This window comes from Anolis sagrei, chromosome 3 (assembly GCF_037176765.1).
Source record: "Anolis sagrei isolate rAnoSag1 chromosome 3, rAnoSag1.mat, whole genome shotgun sequence".
Lineage (NCBI taxonomy): Eukaryota > Metazoa > Chordata > Lepidosauria > Squamata > Dactyloidae > Anolis > Anolis sagrei.
Genome location: NC_090023.1, coordinates 263,806,814 through 263,825,660, shown reverse-complemented (window position 1 = coordinate 263,825,660; position 18,847 = coordinate 263,806,814). Strand labels below are relative to the sequence as shown.

Here is an 18,847-nt window from a genome sequence, read left to right as displayed (position 1 = left end):
AGTGCCTTGGACTGTGAGAAGATCCAACCAGTCCATCCTCCAGGAAATAAAGCCTGACTGCTCATTGGAGGGAAGGATACTAGAGACAAAGTTGAAGTACTTTGGCCACATCATGAGGAGACAGGAAAGCCTAGAGAAGACAATTATGCTGGGGAAAGTGGAAGGCAAAAGGAAGAGGGGCCGACCAAGGGCAAGATGGATGGATGGCATCCTTGAAGTGACTGGACTGACCTTGAGGGAGCTGGGGGTGGTAACGGCCGACAGGGAGCTCTGGCGTAGGCTGGTCCATGAGGTCACGAAGAGTCGGAGACGACTGAACGAATGAACAACAACAACTAAATCCTTGACCTAAAACTCCACAAACAGTAACCAACTTGAATGCTAACACACTAAGGAACTCAATGGCCAGGAGCCCTATGAATCTTGGTGGCCATCTAGAAGCAGTAATAGTGGCGCAGTCTGCCCCCTTTCTTCTAATTTGTTTGAGCAACACACAACATATCACAATTAAAGATGTTGCAAACTGAATTGTATTATTTTGGATTGTTGCCACGAGGGCAAAATGTCAAGGTGACCAGGATAGAACATCAGAATATTAATTGCCTGTTAACTTTTTCAATACCTGGAGACCCACATACATACATATACATATTTTAATAATGATTTTTGTAGGAGAGATAAGAGGGGAGAGGGTGAGGACAGAATATCCAACCCAACTCTCCCGTAGTTGGTTGGAAATATTGAGAGTGGAAGGAGAGGCAGCAGAATGGTGGCGATCCAGGAGACTTTGAGTGCTCTGCTGGCGATTCTTCTGCTTCTATACTTGATGAAAAGATGGTGGTCACACCAACGTTACCCTCCTGGGCCTCTTTCTCTTCCCCTCATTGGAGGCCTATGGAGAATAAGGTTTGGGATTGGATGTAATGAAAGAACAATTAACAAGGTACTTCTCTCTAAATATGCAAAAATAACTTATGGATCTGAATCAAAGAGTTATGAAGATAACTGTGTTTTTTTTTCTGCATTAACTGTGGGCTAGAAAAAAAAGTTTGATATGGAAAATTGTTACTAGTATGTTTGGTTGTAGCATGGTGATACTATTAGTTTATCTCTTTTTGCCAGCTTGTAAATACTATGTCATACAATGTATTGTCGAAGGCTTTCATGGCTGGAATCACTAAGTTCTTGTGGGTTTTTTCAGGCTATATGGCCATGTTCTAGAGGCATTTCTCCTGACGTTTCGCCTGCATCTATGGCAAGCATCCTCAGAGGTGAGGTCTGTTGGAACTGGGAAAAAGGGTTTATATATCTGTGGAATGACCAGGGTGAGACAAAGCAAACTCTTCTTGAAAGGTAATTAGATATCCCTGCCTGTTTCCTCTCTGCTGTTTTTGCTGTTGCAATTTTAGAATTTTTTAATACTGGTAGCCAGATCTTGTTCATTTTCATGGGTTCCTCCTTTCTGTTGAAATTGTCCACATGCTTGTGTATTTCAATGGCTTCTCTGTGTAGTCTGACATGGTCGTTGTGAGAGTGGTCCAGCATTTTTGTGTTCTCAAATAAAATGCTGTGTCCAGGTTGGTTCATCGGGTGCTCTGCTATGGCTGACTTCTCTGGTTGAAGTAGTCTGCAGTGCCTTTCATGTTCCTTGATTCTTGTTTGGGCGCTGTGTTTGGTGATCCCTATGTAGACTTGTCCACAGCTGCATGGTACACGGTAGACTCCTGCAGGGACATCTAATTACCTTTCAAGAAGAGTTTGCTCCAGGCACAGTCAGCCCATTGTATGCTAATCAAGGTGGTCAGTTGAAATATTCACACCTAGCCCAACTGACAAAAGTCCTTTGTCTCACCCTGGTCATTCCACAGATATATAAACCCTTTTTCCTAGTTCCAACAGACCTCACTACCTCTGAGGATGCTTGCCATAGATGCAGGCGAAACATCACAAGAAATGCCTCTAGAACATGGCCATATAGCCCGAAAAAACCCACAAGAACTATGTCATACATCTCTAGAATCTCCTAGATTGTAATGCTTTTGCATGTTGCAGGTGCAGTTCAAAAAGTAACGTTTTCCAGCTCTGCTTTATGCCCCCAGGATCCCCTTGTGCAGTTGTTCTCAACCTTCCTAATGCCGCAACACCTTCATACAGTTCCTCATGTTGTGGTGACCCCCAACCATAACATTATTTTCACAACTGTAATTTTGCTGCTGTTATGAATCGAAATATAAATATCTCATATGCAGGATGTATTTTCATTCACTGGACTAATCTTGGCACAAATACCCAATATGCTCAAATTTGAATACTGATGGAGTTGCGGGGGGGGGGGGGTAACATTTGGGAGTTGTAGTTGCTGAACTCCTACAATGATGGAATTGATCCAAATTTGGCACACAGAACTCCCATGACCAACAGAAAATACTGAAAGGGTTTGGTGGACATTGACCTTGAGATTGGGAGTTGTAGTTCACCTACTTCCAGAGAGCACTGTAGACTCAAACAATGATGGATCTGGAACAAACTTGGCACGGATACTCAATATGTCCAAATATGAACACTGATGGAGTTTGGGGAAAATAGACCTTGACATTTGGGGATGTAGTTGCTGGGATTTATAGCTCACCTACATTCTAATCTCCACCAATGATAGAATTGGGCCAAACTTCACACACAGAACCCCCATGAGCAACAGAAAATAGTTTTCTGATTTTCTTTTGTGACCCCTCTGACACCCCCATGCAACTCCCCCCCCAAGGGGTCACAACCCCCAGGTTGGGAAACACTGCCCTAGTGATACAAATAGAGCATTCTGAAGTCTTACAACGATGGAATTGAAGCAGACTTGGTACACAGAACTCCCATGACCAACAGAAAACACTGGAAGGGTGTGGTGGACATTGATCTTGAGTTTGGGAGTTGTAGTTCACCTATATCCAGAGAGCACTGTAAACTCAAACAATGATGGATCTGGACCAAACTTGGCATGGATACTCAATATGTCCAAATGTGAACACTGGTGGAGTTTGGGGAAAGTAGACCTTGACATTTGGGAATGTAGTTGTTGGGATTTATAATTTACCTGCAACCCAAGAGCATTCTGAACTCCACTAATCATAGAATTGGGCCAAACTTCCCACACAGGACCCCCATGATCAACAGAAAATACTGTTTTCTGATGTTCTTTTGTGATCCCTCTGATACCCCCACACGACCCCCCTCAGGGGTCACGACCCCCAGGTTGGGAAACACTGCCTTAGTGATACAAATAGTGAATATGCAATGAACAGAATGCCGTGTTGAATGGGAATGTTTCTGTTCATTCAATTAGACTTGATGCATCCCTTTCTTCCACATAAGCAGCTGTTGGTGCATAGCATGGGCCCAAGGTAATTAAAGTGGTGTCAAAATGAATTACTTCCACAGTGTAGGTGCACCCCGTTCTTGCCCACAGATCTGCTATGGATTGTCCTCCAAACCTTCAGAGCAATTTTCATGACTTGGGAGATATCTTCCTTCTTCACAATTCTACAAATATAAACTGTTTCATCTGCTGGATCGTTGTAGGTTTTTTTTGGGCTATATGGCCATGTTCTAGAGGCATTCTCTCCTGATGTTTCGCCTGCATCTATGGCAAGCATCCTCAGAGGTTGTGAGGTCATCTGCTTCTTAAAATAGTAATATAGAAATTAAAATATGTTCATTAATGGTGGGTTACGCCATCACAGCTCATCTAAGCATCTCCACTTTTTAAAAGCTGAGAAAGCTTGCACTAGCATTATAACCTGTGGGTTTATTTGATATCTGTGTCAAGCAGGGTGCAGCAGAGCCAGTGAAATATGTGTTTGTATTAGAAAGCATATACATATTCAGAAAGTTCTTGACTGAAATAGTTCATAACATTTCTCCTTCTTGCTGTAATCCAAATGACAGATGTCAAAACAGTATGGAAATGTTTACACTGTGTGGATAGGAGATATGCCAATAGTACTACTGTCTGGATTCGAAACTGTGAAGGAAGGACTGATCAGTCACTCAGAAGAATTATCGGGAAAGGGAATCAGTCCATATGTTAAATTTATAGGAAAAGGAAAAGGTAAGTTTCCTTGGGCCTTGCACTGTTAGGTAGCCCCTGTGCTTTTTTGGGGTGACATTGCTCCACTAACCGAAAAAAGACTTGGAAAATAGTCCTACACAATGAACTGGGAGCACAGGTATAGGCTATGTGAATGCCAGAATCCTTCCCTCTCTGAGTCATAGAATCATAGGATTGGAAGAGACCAAACAGGCCATCCAGTCCAACCCCCTGCCACTCAGGAAAAGCACAATCAAAGCACTCCTGACAGATGGCCACCCAGCCTCTCTTTAAAAGCCTCCAAAGAAGGAGCTTCCACCACACACTCAGAGCTTCTCCCTTCCCATCACTCACCTTCTTTGCTGGAGCCACTTCTCCTGCCACTTCACTGCTCTTCACCACAGCTTGGTTCCTTGTGTGCCAGCTGCGCCCGTATCCTGGGAAGTCTGACTTGGCCACGGTGGTCCAAGCATTGTTTACATCCCGCTTAATTCCTTGATGCTGCCTTGCTCTTCTTTTAGTGGAATCTTTAAACACCTTAATTACATTCAATTAACATAAACACTAAACCCTTGGTCCACATTTTTTCTCACTGGGAATGGGAATGAGTAGGAGAGATATGGTGCAATCCTCAGGGCCTCTCGTATCCAACTTGCAAATGCTAAATGTAGTACCTCTCCTTCAGCAGAGCTGCTAAATGTCATTGCAACACAGCACTATTTCAATCTGGAGGCAGAATTCATTTTAAAAAAGGGAATCACTTCACATCTTTTTAATTCACTAATTGTGTTGCAACACTGGAGAGAGATAAGAGTTGGTGGGGAACGTTTTTCCTCTAGCCACAGACTTTTGCCTTCAAGGTTGTGATTATGATAAGGCTAAAAGTTTCGACTTCTGAAAATTTTGAGATTGCAGAATTCTTGATAAAGGAGGCTCAATCGATAAGTCATAGGTTTTGAAATCATGAGCAATGTCTGGATGCATTGACACAGTGCATAATAAGCTTACTTATTTTATTTGGCCTGAATTTTGTGAGTAATAATTGCATATTGATTTTGGGTGTCCACAGGTATTATGTTTTCAAATGGAGACCTCTGGAAGCAACAGAGGCGGTTTGCAGTGGTTACCATGAGGAAATTGGGGACAGGGAGAAAAAGCATGGAGAGCCAAATAGAAGTGGATGCCCAGAAGCTTGTAGAGATTTTTGCATGTGAAAAGGGTATGTAATAATAATAATAATAATAATAATAATAATAATAATAATAATAACAACAACACTTTATTTATATTCTGCCCTATCTCCCCAAGGGGACTCAGAGCAGATCATAGTACACATACACCGCAAACATTCAATGCCGTTTTGGATATACAGAACAGAAAGGAGGTATGTTGTGTCAACATCCAGTTGTTTTGTTCCTTTGTGGGTTGTGCTTGAATCCAGCCACAGGGGATGCTGTCACTCCATTCTCTATGACAAAGAGCCATTAGGACTTCCTCCTTCCTTTTTGGTTGCTGGGAATTTTCTAATATTTTTTCTTTATGGTGTGTAAAATACCTCCGCTTGCTTGTTTTAGCAGTACCTAATTTCTCTACTTACAGCTCAAGCTGTTTTCGAACTGCTTAGGTAAGCAGTAAGCTGGGCTGATAGTCAGAAGCTCATGTTAACCCTGGGCTTTGAACTGGCAACCTTTTGGTTGGCAGATTTTTTTTGTCATGTCAGGAGCAACCTTAGAAACTGCAAGTCGCTTCTGGTGTGAGAGAATTGGCCGTCTGCAAGGACATTGCCTAGGGGACGCCCGCATGATTTGATGTTTTTATCATCCTTGTGGGAGGCTTCTCTCATGTCCCTGCATGAGGAGCTGGAGCTGATAGAGGGAGCTCATCTGCCTCTCCCCGGATTCGAACCTGCTACCTGTTGGTCTTCAGTCCTGCCGGCACAGGGCTTTAACCCACTGTGCCACCGGGGGCTCCGGCAGATCTTATCATTGCTGGTGATTTGCCAGCTGTGCTATTATGTTGGTATGTCTCTCAGATTGCATAAATCCTTGTGTGGTCTGTACTTGCCATTGGTGTAGTGTTTGTCATATCTTTGTTGATGTAGCAAACATAAGTTCTCTTTCTCCAAAAGGAAATCCAAATCAGAGTATTAAGAAGTTGAACTGATATTAATGGAACTTCCTTTACATTTGATCCTGCATTGCCTATCATCAATTCAATCTCCAATGTGACATGCAACATGCTTTTTGGACACCGGTTCCCTCTTGAAGATGAAAACTTTAAGGAACTGGTTGATGCCATTGAATTTACCACCAAATTTGTAGGTTCTCTTGGTCATATTGTAAGTAAAACTTGTTAATTACATTCAATTAAATGGAACTTCAAAGGATTCCAAGTCCTTAACAACAATCATTAAACCCTTGCAATGGTGTTGAATTTGGTCAAGGGAGACCAGAACAAATCCTGTGTAAAGATGAATACTTTCTGCTGAGTTACATGAGGTGTGTGTGTGGGGGGCGGGGGGGGGGGGGGGGCGGAGGCAGAAATCCTATTGAGAAGTGACATCTTTCTAAGTGGATGAATGCTTGACCCAGCATCCCAGACCCAAGATTGAGCTTGCCTTGTGGATCAGTTAGAAGGGCCCTCTTGGCTGGATTTCGCTACCTGTATCTCAACTTGCTCTTGCCTTGTGCATGCAGAGATGGGTTCCCCTTGGTCCCTCCCCATGTTTCCCATATATACACAGTGTTTCTTCACAGTGGCACCATCACTCTGGAATACTCTGCCACCTGAAGTCCGTGTCTTGCGAGACTTATCAGCTTTCCATAGGGCATGTAAGACATTTGTTTCGACAGGCCTTTGATCTTTGATGTTGCTGTTTTTAAATAGTTTTAAATTGTTTTTAAATTAATGTATTGTTGAAGGCTTTCGTGGCTGGAATCACTAGGTTCTTGTGGGTTTTTTCGGGCTATAGAGCCATGTTCTAGAGGCATTTCTCCTGACGTTTCGCCTGCATCTATGGCAAGCATCCTCAGAGATAATGAGGTCTGTTGGAAATAGGACAATGGGTTTATATATCTGTGGAATGGCTGGGGTGGGGCAAGGAGCTCTTCCCTGCTGCAGTTAGGTGTGAATGTTTCAGCTGATCACCTTCATTAGCATTTGAAGGCCTTCCTGAGCCTGGGAAAATCTCTTGCTGGGAGGTGTTAATCTGTTAATCTAAAATTACAACAGCAAAACAACAGAGAGGAAACAACCAGGCATAGAACATGGCGCTATAGCCCGAAAAAACCCACAAGAACCTTGTTTTTAAATTCTTTTAGATTTTAGCCTGTTCTTGTAAGCCGCTTCGAGTGGCGGCATATAAGTTTGAATAATAAATAAATAAATAAATAAAAATTACTTCAGTGCCTAAGCACTCTGAATTCAGTTAACCATAACTGTAGTCGTCATGGTCATCATCATCATCATTGGTGATCCCTTGTGTCTGGGTATGATGGCCTTCCAAGTGTTGTGTCTTGGCAATGGGTCTGTAGGTGACTGTAGTCGTCATGGTCATCATCATCATCATTGGTGATCCCTTGTGTCTGAGTATGATGGCCTTCCAAGTGTTGTGTCTTGGCGGTGGGTCTGTAGGTGACTGTAGAGATCTATTCTTGACCTGCATGCTCTTCCACAGTGAGGACATCAGTGTCCAGGTGGATGGAAGTCCCAGTCAGGATTGGCTTGGCGTGCCTTACTCTTGACACATTTCTCCCTTTCTCCCTCCATTCATGCCTCTTTAAATTCCACAGTATTGTCAATAACAGCTGACCTCCGGTTAGACACTCAGGAGTCTGGACTTCCCAGTTCTCAGTGTCTATGCCACAGTTTTTAAGATTGGCTTTGACCCATCTTTAAATCAATTTTCCTGTCCACCAACATTTCGTTCTCCAACTTGAGTTGAGAGTATAGTAACTGCTTTCGGAGACGGTCATCAGACATTCGGACAACGTGCAAAAGCAAACAATGCACAAGTATCTATAATGACATAGAACAAAAATGTATGTATGTATATCTTATAAGACTCTCAAGAAAGTAATATACAACAATATTCTATGCTCTCTTTGCATCCAGGAATGTCCTGTAGTAAATGCCAGTGTTTTGAAATAATCTTAGTGATCTTAGTGATTTTGGATGAATATTGTGTCAATGTCAAAGGCCATATAATGCGGTTATTATGTTTTCTAGGGCGTTCCTGTAGTAATTCACCTCTGTTGATGGAGTTTGCCTTGCTCTTGGCTGTGTTGAGTATCCTATTAGGGTATCCTCTCTCTCTGAGTTGTTTTTTCAGGATACCTGCTGTAGATTCAAAGTCCTTTTGTGTGCTAGAATTACGTTTCAGTCTTAAAAACTGAGAAAATGGTAATTTTGTAAATAAAATTGTTTATCAAAACTAAAATAGTTGTATTCTAGCACAATGTCTAGTAAATCCATGAGGAAGTGAGTGGGAGGAACTGGGGATTTGCGTGGAAGGTATCTAGATGATATATTTACAGTGGTCAGAAACTATTAGTGAAAAATTATAGTAAACCTACAGATAAGAATTCTTTTTTACATTTTTCCAGCTTTCATCACTTTTCTCTTAAATCTAATTTACCATTTTCTCAGTTTTAAGACTGAAACGTAATTCTAGCACACAAAAGGACTTTGAATCTACAGCAGGTATCCTGAAAAAACAACTCAGAGAGAGATGTCCAGTCTCGATAAAATCATAAAGAGTAGAGACATCACACTGGCAACAAAGATCCGTCTAGTCAAAGCCATGGTATTCCCTGTAGTAACCTACGGATGTGAGAGCTGGACCTTAGGGAAGGCTGAGCGAAGGAAGATCGATGCTTTTGAACTGTGGTGTTGGAGGAAAGTTCTGAGAGTGCCTTGGACTGCGAGAAGATCCAACCAGTCCATCCTCCAGGAAATAAAGCCCGACTGCTCATTGGAGGGAAGGATACTAGAGACAAAGTTGAAGTTCTTTGGCCACATCATGAGGAGACAGCAAAGCCTAGAGAAGACAATTATGCTGGGGAAGGTGGAAGGTAAAAGGAAGAGGGGCTGACCAAGGGCAAGATGGATGGATGGCATCCTTGAAGTGACTGGACTTGAAGGAGCTGGGGGTGGTGACGGCCGACAGGGAGCTCTGGCGTGGGCTGGTCCATGAGGTCACGAAGAGTGAACGACTGAACGAATGAGCAAAAATTAAATTGGGGAAAACTCTGTAATAAACCCCTGAATGCATTGCAGTGCTGCCACAATATAAGGCACATCACACAATGAAACCAACTCTGTGATGGGAACACCAATGCACTTATGTATATTGGAGACAACAAAGAGCATGGCAAGGCATCAGTTGGCCAACTCATCCCTGGGATAGGTTGTTGCAAACCTCCACTGCTAACTGTCACTTCAGCTTATGTTGCACATTCCCCAAGCAGGAAATTGCAAAAATAATATATTCTCCTTGGCTGTCAAACTGTGAATATGTGAATACTGTGGATTCTAGAATTGGTTTGAGCCCACCTTCCATGGTTAATGTCATCAGCATCCTGGTCTCAACCCTGTTGAGAAAATGGCAATCCAGTCATCTGCACAACAAAACCAGTTTCTGCCAAACCAATTTGAAACCAATCAAAGTGGTCAGTGTAGAAAAGTCCAAAGCAACTTACATGTGTCAAAACTGTTTTGACTGATGGACTGTGTTGCCTCCTCCATATTAATAATAGGCCTTTGCTTTTCTCCATTGTAGTTGTTTGAATTGTTCCCATGGATCATGAAGCATCTTCCAGGGCCTCACATGAAGGCACTAGAGAGAACAAAGTTTATGCTTTCATTAGGGAAAAAAGAAATACTTAAACATAAGGAGGAACTGTCCTCTTGTGAGCCACAGGATTTCATTGATCACTACCTTCTTCGTATAGAGAAAGTAAGTATCAGATTTGAATCCAAGTACAGGCAGCCCCAGAGTTACAAACACAACTCATATGACCTCATCAAATGCAACCTCATCCCATGTGGTGGTGGGGTGGGGTGGGGTGAGGTGGTGGTGGTGGTGTCTTCTTATCATTTGTATTCATTTTAATGCTGGAGTACCATGATGCCCATCAGTCTGTGCTGCTTCCAATGGATTTCGTCTTTGCAATAAATAGAAACATTAGACTTGTGAAGTTGGGGAAACATCAACTCCACTGCTCTCTCTGCACATTGATATAACTAAAACTGGGTATTTTAAGGTGGGATGGGAACTATTGTTAAGTTCTCAATTTACTGTGTAAACAGGAGGCCTCTGAATGTCACACTTGAAAGATGATTCACCCAACTCCCCCCCCCCCCCCTCCTTATTGAATGAGGCCCTTAAGGCTCATACATACATGCAGGATTGAAGACAACATTGTGAAGTAGCTTTGTTATCTGTCATAAATTATACTTCACCATTCACATTTTCAGGAACAGAAGAATGATCCTACCTCGACATTTGATGAAGATAACCTGGCTGATTGTATTATTGACCTCTTTATTGCTGGAACGCATGTAACTGCATTGTTTATGCAATGGGCAATCCTTCTTTTGACAAATCGTCCAGATATCCAAGGTAAAAAAAGGTCTTTGTGTGCAGAAACAGGGGAAATTAGATCCATCTTCTCCTTTAATAATGCCTCCCACTAATGAGATTGAACATATGACCAGTGGCACAACAGGTCAAATTGCTGAGCTGCTGAACTTGCTGACTGGAAGGGTGGCAGTTCAAATCCGTGGGACGAGGTGAGTTCGCACTGTTAGTCCCAGCTTCTGTAAACCTAGCAGTTCGAAAACATGCAAATGTGAGTAGATCAATAGTTACCACCTTGCCAGGAAGATAAATGGCGCTCCATGCAGTCATGTTGGCCACATGATCTAAGAGGTGTCTACAGACAATGCAGGCTCTTTGGCTTAGAAGTGGAGATTAGGACCATGTCCCAGAGTCGGAGATGAAGAGGAAGCCTTTACCTTTATCTGTGTATCTTTGTGTTGTTGTTTCTAAACATTGAATGTTAGCCTTTGTGTCTGTATATGCTGGAATCCACCCTGAGTACCCTCAGGGAGATAGAACAAAATACAATTTACTACTACTACTACTACTACTACTACTACTAAAATGGGAAACACCTGCATAATTATATAGTAATTAAAAATAACAAATTATTCCAAATGTTTCATTGTGGTCAGTGACCAGGAAAAAATCCCACATGACACTCATCCATCCACATTAATGTCCGCAGACACATTCAAACACATAAAACACTACTTAGCACCCCTTGATTTAGGCCCCATCTACACTGCCTTGTAATCCAGTTTCTGAATCCACATTATCTGCTTTACACTGGATTGTATGGCTGTGTAGATTTATATAATTCAGTTCAAAACAGACTATCTGGGTTCAGGAACTGGATTATATCCAGCCAAAGTCTTAAATGTCTATTTAAAATAGGATAGAAATGTTATGCTTGGATTGAGGGGAACCAGTTTAAGATTTCAATGGCATTTTGGAAGAAAAGCAGAACAAAAATGTAATCAATTGAATGTGATTTGTGAATCATTAGACATTTCAATTGAGTATAATGCATTTATCAATTTGTTCATTTTATCAAATAATCTGTAATATTCAAAATTCAGCTTTCATCCTTTTCTGTCTATTTCCTCAGATAAAATCATCAAGGAGATAGATGATGTTTTGGGTTCCTCTTCCATCTGCTATGAAGACCATAAGCAGCTGCCTTATACTAACGCTGTGTTTCATGAGATCATGCGTTACAGATTTGTCATGTTAATGGGGATTGGAAGGCAAACTACTAAAGACGTGAATATAGGGAGATATTTCATCCCAAAGGTACAGATTACAATTCGGACTGCACTTCTGTATCCCAAAAACAAGGAGGTTCACAAGTTGGCATTTAGGGAGATGTAGATCCACGCACGACAGAGCAAGCATGGTGTAGTATGTGAGTGTTGGAGTATGATTCCTGAGAGCAAAGTTTAAATCCCCATTTGGCCATGGAAACTCACTGGTGAGCTTGGACAGGAAACACTGCTCTGTCTCAGAAGAAGGCAAAGGCATACATGCTCTAAATAAATCTTTAACTCATTTAGGCTCCTTCTACACTGTCATATAAAATCCAGATGCTTTGAACTGGATTATATGGCAGCGGAGACTCATATAATCCAGATCAAAGAAGATAATGTGGATTATTTGCTTTGATTATCTGGATTATATGGCAGGGCAGAAGAGGCCTTTGTTCTATCAATGTGTTAGCTCATCATCCAACAAATGGTTAAATGATTCTATTTGAGTTAAGACTAACCAAGAAGAATTTCTGCCATATTGTGGACCTTTTTGGATGGTCCACAACTATTTGTCCACATATTGATCATAAGGATAGCAAAAATATCAATTGTCTATTCCCATTGTACACTGCACAGTAGGAACATTGGCAATAAGGCATATGTTGGAAGAGTTATGTAACACAACCATCGTATAATTAGGTGAGTGGAAATTTACATTGTGCAAGCCGCAGCAACTGCAAAATATATCGTTGAGCTATTTAATAAGCTATTAAATAGCCCATTCCAACTAAATATTTGTTTTCCGTTGTTTCTATCTTTCAGGAGACAGTGGTTATACTTGATATGTATGGTATTTTTTATGATCCTCAGCACTGGGAGACTCCTGAAGAATTCAATCCTAATCATTTTTTGGACAAAGATGGAAATTTCGTTAATAGAAAGGAGTTCCTGTTATTTGGAGCAGGTAAACATACTCTCTCAGCATCATAGGAAAGAGGTTTGGGCCTGAATCACTTTGAATGAAAATGATTTGTAATATTTGGTGGTCCATTTTGTATAATCTCCGAAAACAGAATGGGGAGGAGGGAGCAGAAAAGCTGACCAAAATGTATTAAGGGTGCCAGAGAGGGCCCTGCTGGATACTCACTTTCCCAGCATCACTTGCATGAGGTGGGCATTGAAAAGTCTCTGAGTTCCTCTCAGAGCATGATGGGTGTTGAAGATTTTTTTCTCTCTCTTTCTGATTCTCAGCCAAAAAAAGAATCCTCGTTGTGTCCATGCTCTGATTGGATGAGAATGGACACAACCAGCGACTACAATTCAGCACCCTCTCTTGCGGTTTGTCTTATTTTATAAATGTTATGGTAACATCAGAATCCCGAAACACAAACACAGGCTGATTCCCAACACTCTCATGTGGTTTGTCTTATTTTAAAAATGTTATGGTAAAAACTTAAAAGAATTGTAAAATATCAGTAGATTGGTGAATGGTTTTGAAACTTGGCAGGCCTCCAGTTGTAAATGGCGTCTAAAATTGATGTAGGTTTCATGCAGATGGGCCTTAAAATGACTGAGGATTGAGCCTTTAAAGTTTCCATTGTAGTCAATGGGTTGAATCTTTGCCAAATTAAAACAGCAATGCCCCTGATATCTAGGAGGAATTTAGAAGAGTCTCGCCCTGGAAGGAGAGACTCTGCGGACCCACCAAAGAGGGCTCGCCAATTTGGTGAGCAAAAGAAAGAAGAAGCCACAGTTTAAAATTTCCCTAAGTTCCCAAAAGAATCTCACCAAAGCTGAAGGAAGCACCACCAAGTTGATTTTATTGTGATCCAGCTTGAAAGGATGCAAAGCCGCAATAATTCGACGAACAAATCATACAGTGTACACAAAGTAAGGCCTTTTTATAAATAAAACAGAGCCGTCAGGTTTGAATTTCCCGCTCCCATCCCTCTGCCGGCTCGGCGATGATTGCCTGGCGCTCGACAGCTGGGAGGAGGCTTGGCCGCCTCCTGAGCGCCTTAGCCAATGGATGAGCTTCTGCCGCCTTGGCTTCCTGGACAATCAGGAGAGAGGGAGGCAGGACGAGAGGGAAACAATGAATTCTTGAGTGGATTATGGAAATATGTGGTGTCCAAATGGCCGGCGAGTTGGCCTTCTAGCCGACCAGCCTATTGTCTTGATGAGTGGCAATCAACATTGAGGTCTGGTGAGCTAGCCAAAATCCGGATTTTCTTTGAGCCAGGATATAAGAACAATGAGTCAATCTTGACTGAAGTTTCGACTGAGAGAAGCTTGAATAAGCAAACAGATCAGGACAAAGTGTGGCTTTCCAAAGGCCCTTTGTCTTGTTGAGATATGATTGTTTATGCCAAGTGGGCACCTTCCGCTGGGGGGGACCGACTCCGAGCTCCAAGGTCACGGCCCATTGTATTGTTCATGCAAATATGTCTTTTGACAAGTTTCTTTTCAACAGGATATTTCCTCCTTCCCAGGGTCTCTGAGAGTGGCTTCTTATATTTTTATACAATTTTTATAAAGGGGAATAGCGCAGAAAGGTCAGGCTAGGGTCACATTCATAAGGAAAAAAATACAGAAATCATAGTGTAGGAAACATACCCGCTCATCCCTCCCACCAGTGTTCAATAGTGAAATTGATGAGAGCCTCGATCATGGCTCAGTATATGTCCACGGGTTCACCCTCACCCCTACTGATTAGAGTAATTTCCCAGTAAACAGAACGAGGGGTTAGCCTAGGCATGGGCAAACTTCAGCCGTCCGGGTGTTTTGGACTTCAACTCCCACAATTCCTAGGGTTGGGAGGACAATAACTTTATAAACAAGTCAATTTTCCACTGTTAGTTCTCTGGTTTGATTTTTCACAACTTTATATTTTATTATTAGGGAAAGTGTTTACCAATGAAGTGGTTGTAGGCTTGCTTCTGCATCATTTACTCCTTCCTCTCTGTTTCTCACTATTCCTTTTCTGTTTGACAGTAGTAAAAAAGTTGCTGTTTAAATTTAATGCATCCTTCCCAATGTTTAAGCAGAATTGCTTCTCTCCTCATTTGAATCTGATGGGTTCCTTTGAGATGGAGAAGTAGACCATGACTTACACATTCATAGCCCAATTTTCAGATTGTTCTCTGTTTACTGAATGTGATACATATTCATTTTCTGCCTTTATTTCCCTTGCAGGGGCTCGGGCGTGTTTGGGAGAACACATGGGGAGGATGGAGCACTTCCTCTTCTTGACCAGACTGTTGAAGGCGTTCCATTTCCAGCTGCCTCCAGGAGTCAAAGAGCTCAGTGAAGAAACTGTACCAGGAATGTTTCTGAAACCCAAACCTCACAAAATTTGCTTTGTTCCTCGTGAAAGTACATCATAAAGTATACAAAAGTTAACCAACTAGCACTCATAGGGATTGAGATGCAGAATAAATGTTGAGAGTTATTTTTGGAAACAGGTCTGACCAATATTATATCTATACCATACCATAAACTCTGTAATGCTTTGATATTAATTTTGAAATTCAGTAGTTGAAATTAGGACAAATTAAGACAAAAGATAAACCTACTTTAATGTAATAGAGCTTTCCTGAATTATAGATGCATTTTAACAGTCATTTAAAGTATTTTTGCTGGTTGCCTGAGAGCTCTGATTGGTTTTGTTTTGGTTAACTGAGAGTCTACTGTAATTCCAACGGCTTACAATTTAATCCTGTGATTTTAAAGGAAATTTACTCTTCATTTAATGTCCCGAAACTTCTTCCCCACTCACAGGGCCTGAAGCAAACTTGACTCATAAGTCTATCATAATCATAAAGAGATTTTGTCTCATTCTGTTCTACTGCCTTTGCATCAATTGCTCAGCTGAAACTAGCCTTCGCAGAGTTCTCTGTCAGCTATCACCACCCCCAGCTCCTTCAAAGTCAAGCCAGTCACTTCAAGGATACCATCCATCCACCTTTCCCTTGGTCGGCCCCTCTTCCTTTTTCCTTCGATTTTCCCCAACATCATTGTCTTCTCTAAACTTTCCAGTCTTCTCATGATGTGGCCAAAGTACTTCATCTTTGCCTCTAATATCCTTCCCCCCAGTGAACAGTCGAGCTTTCTTTGCTGAAGTATGGACTGGTTGGATCTTCTTGTGGTCCAAGGCACTCTCACAATTTTTCTCCAACACCACAGTTCAAAAGTGTCTATCTTCCTTCACTCAGCCTTCCAGCAAAGACAGCTTTTAGTGTTCCGTTCTTTCTCCATTTGTACAGAGTTTGAAAGAGAGTACATAGCACAGCATAGAATAATATGTATTATATCAGCTGTGACAATTTGTCTCCATCCTCATTTGATGTAATAGTTTATTCTATCAATTCTCACCAAACATCTTGTGTGTTACATCTTTTTTCTTTTTCATCTGTAAAAAGTCTTCCTAAACAAATAGTTTGAAAACAAGCAACAGCAATGTTCCCATGTTTACATTCTCATGAACATGTTTTCTGATAAGCAGGCAATGTGATGGTTGGCGTTGATGTGCTAGCAGGTATAGGAAGCAGTTGCTTGGGAATCTCGCTAGAATTTTGGTGAGCAAAGCTGAGATGTTTTATTAACTGACGTGAGAAAATCAACATTTGACCCACAGCACTATTAAACAGGATGTTCCTGATCACTTCATGAAGCTATTGATGTGAAATGTAGAACAGACAAAGTGAAGTATCGCTTCTCACCGGACACAGTTAAACTTTAGGATTTTCGTTTAAATGGGCTCTGGGATTAAACGAGCTCAGGCTTGCCAGGGACATTAAAAACAATAAAAAGGGCTTCTTTTCTTATGTCAGTAGAAAAAGGAAAAACAAGGAGGCGATAGGGCCTCTCCAAGGAGAAGATGGGGCAATGCTGACAGGGGGTAGGGAAAAGGCAGACCTACTTAATACCTTCTTTGCCTTGGTCTTCTCACAAAAAGAAAGTCATCTTCAACCTCAGCAAGATGGAGTGGTTGAGGTTTTCAAGGACATCCAACCCCAAATTGGGAAACAAGTCGTCCAGGAATACCTGGCCGCTCTAAATAAGTTCAAGTCCCCAGGGCAGGCATGTAGCCGGGGGGGGGGGGGGGCTTGAGGGGCTTGAGGGGCTTGAGCCCCCCCCCCCAAATTCTCATGGTGGTTCGCGAAAAGTCCTTACTGGTGCATTTTTAAAACTGTTATGTTTATTCATATCATGATCTGATCACCATAATCAATATATCCCATATGCATGGGGGTATTGGCGTAATGATACAAAAGGTTTGCTAGGCTAGACCTCTTTCACTCAGACTCAGCCCCCACCCGAAACTCAGCCCCCCCTGAACCACCCCTGAAAAATTTTTAGCCCCCCTGAAACGAAATCCTGGCTACGGGCCTGCCACTCTAAACGAGTTCAAGTCCCCTTTCAGGGCCAGATCAACTACACCCAAGAGTATTGAAGGAACAAGCGGAAGTCATTTTGGAACCATTGGCAACCATCTTTGAGAGTTCTTGGAGAACAGGAGAAGTTCCAGCAGATTGGAGGAGGGCCAGTGTGGTCCCAATCTTCAAGAAGGGAAAAAAGGATGACCCAAACAACTACTGTCCGGTCAGCCTCACATCAATACCAGGCAAGGTTCTGGAAAAGATTGTTAAGGAAGTGGTCTGCAAACACTTTCGTAAAATTACGAATCGATTTGTTAATGGCGGACGAGATTGCGCAATATGCTAAAAAAACCTCCAAATGGGACAGGAGGAACTTCTGAAGCTTCCTTCTCCCTCTGTTGTTGACTGTTGGTGTGATAAAACAAACAACAACTATAAAACAAACAACAACGCAGCGCCCAGACACGCATCAAGGAACATGAGAGGCACTGCAGACTACTTCAACCAGAGAAGTCAGCCATAGCAGAGCACCTGATGAACCAGCCTGGACACAGCATTTTATTTGAGAACACAGAAATGCTGGACCACACCAACAACCACCATGTCAGACTACACAGAGAAGCCATTGAAATCCACAAGCATGTGGACAATTTCAACAGAAAGGAAGAAACCATGAAAATGAACAAAATCTGGCTACCAGTATTAAAAAAACTCTAAAATTATAACAGCTAAACAACAGAGAGGAAAAAACCAGGCACAGATTAACACCTCCCAGCAACAGATTTTCCCAGGCTCAGGCAGGCCTTCAAATGCTAATGAAGGTGATCAGCTAAACATTCACACCTAACTGCAGCAGGGAAGAGCTCCTTGCCCCACCCCAGCCATTCCACAGATATATAAACCCATTTTTCCTACTTCCAACAGACCTCACAACCTCTGAGAATGCTTGCCATAGATGCAGGCGAAACGTCAGGAGAAATGCCTCTAGAACATGGCTCTATAGCCCGAAAAAACCCACAAGAACCTAGTGATTCCAGCCATGAAAGCCTTCAACAATACATTGAACAACTATAAAATTTGCACCAGACATGCGAAAATAATTATGAAATAATTACGAAATAATTACGAAATAATTACGAAACAATTACGAAATAAATTGAAAAAATTGTTTCGAATCTTTATTACTCCTCACACAATTCCTACATGGCTCAATATTGGATCGTAAGCTAATTTAAATATGAATTAATAACGAATTACGAAATTAATGAACGAAACCGCCCAAGACTACTAAATATACCTTTACCCTCCTCCATCAGAGCTATTCTGGGGATGTTTTAATGTTGAACATGTTCAGAGCAGTATACAGTACTGCAAAACAGGTGAGAAAAGGGTATCCCAGAAACTGTTCGCATCAGCAGAAGTATTGTAAAAACTCAGAATAATCGACTCTGGAGTCGTCAGTTAAAATCAGGTTCAGTTTTACTTAAGCAGTTCCAAAACACAACCAACACCATAAGCGAGCAGACGTGAAGTACAC

The 18,847-nt window shown here is 41.8% G+C and overlaps 1 pseudogene; it reads left to right on the top strand.

Annotated features, from left to right (window-relative positions):
* Nucleotides 1-766: 766 nt before the first annotated feature.
* LOC137096595 (cytochrome P450 2J6-like) lies at nucleotides 767-15,930 on the top strand (annotated as a pseudogene).
* Nucleotides 15,931-18,847: the final 2,917 nt, after the last annotated feature.